Source organism: Choloepus didactylus, chromosome 10 (genome assembly GCF_015220235.1).
Source record: "Choloepus didactylus isolate mChoDid1 chromosome 10, mChoDid1.pri, whole genome shotgun sequence".
NCBI lineage: Eukaryota > Metazoa > Chordata > Mammalia > Pilosa > Megalonychidae > Choloepus > Choloepus didactylus.
Genome location: NC_051316.1, coordinates 23532603 through 23540236, shown reverse-complemented (window position 1 = coordinate 23540236; position 7634 = coordinate 23532603). Strand labels below are relative to the sequence as shown.

General features: G+C 40.3%; 1 pseudogene; it reads right to left on the bottom strand.

The window, feature by feature from the left end:
• Positions 1-359: 359 nt before the first annotated feature.
• Positions 360-2657, bottom strand: LOC119545129 (annotated as a pseudogene).
• Positions 2658-7634: the final 4977 nt, after the last annotated feature.

The following is a 7634-nucleotide window of genomic DNA, read 5'->3' as shown; positions in this document are numbered from 1 at the left end:
AAGTGCAGAATTTCATAGGGTCAACAAGATAACTGTCTGTATTTTTCATTTACACAGGCAAAGGGGATTTTGCAATTACCAGTTGCATTAAATGCACCAAATAAAACTCCTAAAACTGATACTATAAGGTGCCACCTTAAGTTTTCCAGATTGCAACTGTGAATAATTTTAAACTGGTTTTCTTAAATTTATTTATTTTTTTAACATAACACAAGGAAGGTGTTAAAACTGGTGTAAGAGCTCAATAGAATAAGCATTCCAGATTTGGGGAGGGATGAAGAGGGGAATACTCAGAACTCTTCACCAGAATCTCCCCATCTTGACCATAGTGGAATTAATGATGTGCTTTGTGGATGTGGTCAGCCAATGACACCAGCTTAATGGATCTTTCTTTCTGCACCAAACCCATTGAATTATCTGGTCCCCTTAGCTGATGAAGAACCATTAGACAAGAAGCTTTGACATTATCTGGGGTGATGCTCTTCAAGCAACTGACCAACCAATCAGATTTTGGAGCTGCAACAGCCTTGGGGTCCTTGCAGGCTTGCCAAACATCATAGGCGCTGCACTCCCCAATGCTCTGATCAGGAATCACTGAGAACTCCACCTCATCTCCTGCATATTGCTCAATGCCATCCTGAACTTCTTTCACATGGACAAAGAACTTCTGGCTATCTCCTACTTCATAGTAAATGAAGCCAAACTGAATTTTCACACACTCCACCATGGCGCTATGCAGGGCTGTGATGTTGGAGGCCATAGTTTGTACATTTTGGCCCAGGACACACCACTAGAACTTGGCACTGTCCCTTTGTGCAGGCAATCCCCTTTGTTGGCCATCCCAACTATGCCAAATGCATAGACCCCACCATTCATATCCCTTTCTTCCAGGATCTCAGTCATTCCTTGTCATTCTGTTCGGGTTGGATTAACTCTCCTCAGAGGGCAAATGACTTTACCAGGGAAGATGGTGGGATTGGTTTCTTCAGTAATTGCATTCGCCAAGTGTGTTTTGTTCACTTTTTCTGCATGATTTCATTGCCTTTGTCTTTGGACAAGCTGTTTCTACCGTGTCCCCCAGTTCCAGGCTGTCAACATCACTTGAGAACTCACTGTAATGGAAAAGTTTTCTTTATCATGATTGGCTATTTCAATGCATCCAAAATTATCCTTCAGAGTTGCCACATAACCCAAGAGCCTCTTGGAATTGGACTTACAACCTGAAAGTCACACAAAAGTTGAAATCAGCTGCCCAGGCCTCTGTCACTAATACTAAATTCAGCCTTATCTCCTATTTGAAGAGAAGTAGACTCTTCACATCTTTGGCTTGAAAAGCAATAGTCAGTTTTACCCCACAATCATCAAAAGCAATCTTGCTGTCCCCAGCCTCTTCTTTGCCTTTATTTGGGCTAGTGGTTTTGGGATTGGAAAAAGTGGTTTCATCTTCTATAGTGCCCAGAAAATGATAAGCTGAAAGGGGAATTGAATGAAACCATGCCCACAGGAAGTTTTTTAACCGTAATTGCATGATTTCTTTGAACAGAGAACGTATCAGGAACCACAGTAAACTCTACTTCCTCTGCGGTGTGGAGCTGGTTCCCATCAAGAATTTCACTGAAGTGGAGGAACATACAAACATCATGATCCACACATTTGATGAGACCAAAACCATCTCTCATGACAGCAACCACACTCTTTTCTCTGGCTTCATTAGTGAACTGAAATTGTATTTGATAGAATTTCTGTGTTGGTTGTCTGTTCTAATACGTCACATTGGTCTGTTGAAATATTAAACCTAACATGATCACCTTCCAGCAGGGTCACCCTGGATTTTGTATCTTTGTCTCCAAAGGGAAGTTCTTTGGGAATTACAAAGTCAACTTTGATGCATCCTAGCAACGGGTCATTCTGGTTTTTACTGGGCACTTTCGGGATCATTTTCGTTATAGTTCCTTCAAAGTGTTCACTGCAGAGATCTTCAAAGATGACTGTTCCTTGAGGCAATAGTCCGACATCTCTTGCAACTTCTTTACTTGATTGTGAACTCAACATTATCTCTAAGCTGTAAGTCTTCTAGGTCATCCTTAAATTCACTGTACTGAAAGAATATCTCATTTACAACATCACCTCTTCCAATAAAGCCAAATGCCTACTTCATGGCACAAACTGCTCACTGACAGTGGGCTTGTTTTGTTTTCAACAGCGTAGTGGTACAAACACCTACAGCACCAATATGTTTATCGTTACCAATTTAAATTTTATTTCATCTCTGGTTTCCAGCTGAATGCTCCCTTTGACATCTTCAGGGGTGTAAGTCAGATAAAATACTTCTTATCCATTTATTCATTCTTCAGGGAGGATTTCTTGTTTTATCTTCACCAATTTAACAGTAATGGGTATTGCCATCTGCTGGTCAGATGATACATCAAATTCAACATCATCTCCTACTTTTAAGTCCTGCAGCTTGCCATTGTACAGTGAACAATGGAAGAAAGGTCTAGCTTGATGATCTGAATACTGAATAAATCCATAAGAGGTTAACTGTTTTTCTAAAGGGCATGCACACCTGTTAGCTTAGTTTCATGCAGTGCTTCTAAAGTTCTATTGGGGTTTCCACTGCATATGTTGTTGTGGAGAAAGTTTGGATTAAAGCTCATCTTGCCATGATAATCAAATATTATTGCACTTTCAATACTATTCACTGATTCTTCTTTTTCAACACACATTTCAAAGGATGAAAGTTGCTAGTATTAAAGAAAAGAGTGAGAGAAAATGATCTCTCAAGCTAATAAAGACTACAACTGCTGCTGCCCTGGGCTATCTCACAGTACAGCACTGAAGAAAACAAAGACTACTAGCATCATTGGGAAGTGCTCTTTCAAAGCTGGTGAGTAGGCACGAACTTCTTGTTTCAGATCAAGTGTGTGTCTTCAACTTAAGTGTACTCTTCTTTGGTCTTGTTGGTGGTTATGACATTTGTTCCTTGCCTGATCTGAACTTGAAGCAGCAGTTGAAGTTGGTAAGGTCTGTTCTGTTACACTTCATACACAACAGCTCAGCACCTGCTCTCCAACACCACCACAAGCAGCATGGCCCAGGTGGGAGTAATGGGCTTTCATTTTTTTAAATCATTAAATTTGGTTTTATTGAGATATATTCACCCATACCATACAATCATCCATGGTGTACAATCAACTGTTCATAGTACCATCATATAGTTGTGCATCCATCACCCCAATCTATTTTTGAACATTTTTTTTACACCAGAAAGAATAAGAATAAAAAATAAAAGTAAAAAAGAACACCCAAATCATCCCTGCCTCCATCCCACTGTATTTTTCATTTAGTTTTTCTCCCCGTTTTTCTACTCATCCATCCATACACTTGATAAAGGAAGTGTGATCCACAGGGTTTTCACAATCACACTGTCACTGCTTATAAGCTACATTGTTATACAATTGGCTTCAAGAGTCAAGGCCGCGGGGTTGGATTTTGATAGTTTCAGGTATTTACTTCTAGATATTCCAGTACATTAAAACTTAAAAATGGGTTATCTATATAGCACATAAGAATGTCTACCAGAATTACCTCTCGACTCCATTTGGAATCTCTCAGCCAGTGGAACTTTATTTCGTTTCATTTCGCATCCCCTTTTGGTCAAGACGATGTTCTCAATCCCATGATGTTGGGTCCAGATTCATCCCCGGGAGTCATATCCTGCATTGCCAGGGAGATTTACATCCCTGGGAGTCAGGTCCCATGTAGGGGGGCGGGTAGTGAGTTTACCTTCCGAGTTGGCTTAGCTAGAGAGAGAGGCCACATCTGAGCAACAAGGAGGCACTCAGGGGAAGACTCTTAGGCACAATTATAAGCAGGTTTAGCCTCTCCTTTGCAGTAACAAGCTTCATAAGGGCAAGCCCCAAGATAGAGTGTTCGGCACACCAAACCGCCAGTCCCCAATGTTTGTGAGAACATCAGCAACAATACAGGTGAGGAAGACCAATATTTTCCCCCAGCTCCTCAGGGGGGTCCTGCATATATGTTTTTATTCTCTGAATGTTCCCCCTTTTTAAAAAGGTTGCACTTGCTTAGCTCAAGCCCACTCAGGATAAGCTTGTTTTCGATCATCCAGTTAAAGACCTGTAAAATTCCCTCACCTTTGCCATGATCATAACTTAATCACAGGAGAGAATTCCCATCATATTCACAGATTTTCACCCACATGCAAAGGGAAGTCTTTCTAAAGGTTGTGCACACTGGGCAGTGCTCTTGGAGGCCACCTTAGAATCCTGCCCACCACAGAGAGAAAAGAAGAAAGAGCTGCTGGCAAAATTCTTTGTTCAACAGCAGTGTTGGACTCCACATTCCATCAGTGGCATGAAGTGTGGGACATGATTACTGACCACATGTCGATCCACTACATGGTTGCTTTATAGATGGGAGGAATTGTAGATGTTTGGAGCATAAATCAAGTCTTATCACATGCACAGAATCCATCTGAGGAGAAAGTTTAGCAATCTTCAATCTAGTCATCCCTGAAAACTCCTGCTGCAGGTGAAAATACTTTGTATTTAATAATGGATAATTTTTTGATCAGTTGGAATTAGCACCAAGGGAGCAGCAGGTATATGAGCTGTGTATGAAGAAGAGGCTGCTGCGTAAGTCAAGGTTGTACCCCTGAGTTGCAATCTAATCTCAGAGAAATTGTAATCTAATCTCAGAGAAGAGATGATGGCCATTAGCCCACCTCCTGATCTTATCAAATTGGGGCCTGAGAGAACATACATGAACTTGCTATGATTCATAAAGGGATAGGCATCAAATAGACAACAATAATGGGCTGTAGGAATCTTGCCTTCTCCCTATCCCATACACTAGAAACACTGCCAAAGTTGAAGAGGGTTGGAGAATTTGGAGAGTGAAGCAGGACAGATAGAGCTGAATGTGCCCTCAAATTCTGTCCCTAAGCTGAGTCCTTAATAAGGGACTTGATGAGGTCCTTCATTTACATTTAAAAATCTTAGTGCAATAACCTAAAATCTAAAGTGGAGAGGAGGCAGGCAACTCCTGATGGAAGGCCCTCTGATGTGTTGGTAAGATAGCTGAGTCTCTTAGAAGGGGCCAAGACCCACAGAAGCTCCAGGTGGCTTGTGAGGAGAATACTTAATAACTGTGAAAACCAGGTGAGTGTGCAGAAACCAAGGGAGTGGAGTTGTGGCTGCAAAAGCTCCACAGCTCAGGAGAGGAGAGGAGGACCATTAAAAGGAAGCAGAGAGGGCCGTCCTGGACTGAGATGAAAGGACTCAGTTCCATCAGCAGCACATCACCAAGCCAGGGACCAGAGTGGGACAACCCTCCTCTCCACTCCAGGATCAGCTGCCCGAGTTAACTTCAGGGCAGAGGGAGAGGAAGAAGAAAAACTAAAGGAGTGTTGAACTGAATGTGCCTAAATTAGCAACTTAAACTGATCTAGATCACCTGACAATAACTAGATTAGCTCCGACATCACATGGAATAAGAATTCAATGTAGAAAACTAGTTGAGCTAGGAAACAAAGTTAAGTCTTCCTACCTGAGTCTTTAACTGAGAAATGTGTACCTAAAATATGATTCAAAGTGATCTGCTCAAGTGGTTTATCTCAAGCAACATATTCAGTACCTCAAATGCACTGGGCCAAAATAGCACGGCATCAGCATTACACCTTAGGATTTCTTAAAAAGCTGTACTGTGTTTGCACCAGAAGAGTTTGACAGTTTCCCAATACTTGTTCTTTCTAGAGACAAGTAAAACAAGAGAGGATTATGATTCTATGAGCCACTACCATCCCAGCTAAAACATTCAGATTTCCAGCTTTTGATTGTGACATGCTGATTCATATAATGTTTGACTGCTAGCAGAGAGTAAGAGGTCTTGAGAGTCTATTTATGGTAACTCATATGCTATTTCCAATTACCTACAATTGCAAGTTAAGATTTTCTGTTTAGATGATACAGCAAGAAAGAAAATAAATGGATGCACATCAAGCTATCTATAAAGTTGGCTATTGGAATGTGTTGAACAGATTTCAAGACACCTTTCTCACCCATGTGAATTAATGACTGATAGTGCTAATAATTTTTAAAATGTTGTTCAATTTGTAATTTTTAAATCATGGTAAATAGTTTTTCTCCCTTTTAAAAAATGTACCTAAATTTGGTGATTCAGAAGGGTTGCAGACACTCACTTAATGGTGTCTGTCAGCTGTAATCTTAAGAATTATAGTCCTGGGAGTCTCCATCCTTTGTCAGGCTCTACACAAATTTCCTGCCATGAGGAAGCAGCTCCTCTCCTTGACCCTGTGTCTTCACAATCTAATTGCTCCCTTTTCTGAAAACCTGTCAGTCATTTGTCTGCCTTCATGTTATTGTCTCAGCTTGGAATGCTCCATCTCTTCGTTCCAGCCTGGCAGGAACCCACCAATGACCTCTAACTACGTATACTCTTTGCTATTTGGCACAATGCAATATCCCAAAATGGGTGTATATTTCATTCATTTTGTACAAAAAAAATTACAGAAAATTATTGTAAGGCATATAGTAATTTTAAAAATCTAAAAATGCATAATTTTGTGCTAATGTACAAATTTTAAATTTTGGTTATTTTTATTTACACTCGACAGAAGTAAACTTTATGTCTTGTGAAATATTTCTTGTGCATTTCTTTCCATTTGTCCACAAGCCAAATGGAGCTGGCTGATTCTCCCAGATATTAGATATAGTATTTTCTATCCTACAAACAAGAGCATTCATAACACTGCATGAAGACCTAGGAGAATATTTTGCTATGGCCATCAGATATTAAATTCTGTTCCTCATTACCTCCTAAATGTTTTTAGAACTCTTAGGACTAATGTATAGTCTATGGTTATGCACCTTCTTCTCGGATTTGTACTAGACACACTGTGAATTAATGGTGAGTGTTGAGTCATTCATTCAGCTATCTGCTGGCCAAACATAGTGTCATCAGCATAAAATATAGCAAAATGCTCTTTGCAATACATATGGAAATAGCATTAGCTTTGGCCAGCACGAGTAGTTTTATTAAGCCCTAATCCAATCTATTTAAATGCATTAGCAACAACATTAAGACAGGCACCCAAACAAATGAAACATTCATGAACATCCTAGTATAGATTAATCAGATGGAATTTAGGCTTCAGGCTGCTCTGATTCTCTCAGGGTCATTTTCAGTAATCAGGGATAATGTAAAGAAAGGGATGATGCCCTTGCAACCACTCAAAGCAGCTTTATTTGCATTTACCATCTATGCCCAAATACAAGATAAACTCAAATATCCTTGGGTCTATGTCAGGTTAAATAGCCTTTTTTTGGATGGGTTAGTCTCCCCTGGGTAAATGCTTCAATATTTCAGATTTTCTCACCTCTGCCTGTTCCTTTAAAGAATGATATTTGGGTAAAATGGGGAGAGCTGATGTGATCTCATGGATATTAATGAGGGAAGAGCAACTCTTGGCATATTTGGTGTGGGTTTCTCCTGTGAGGTGGGGGACAAGTCCTTGGGTGGATCCTGATGATATTTGCTGAAATGTAGGTGGTCTGATCATAACTTGCTGTGATTTCCTAAAGTCTGGCTGA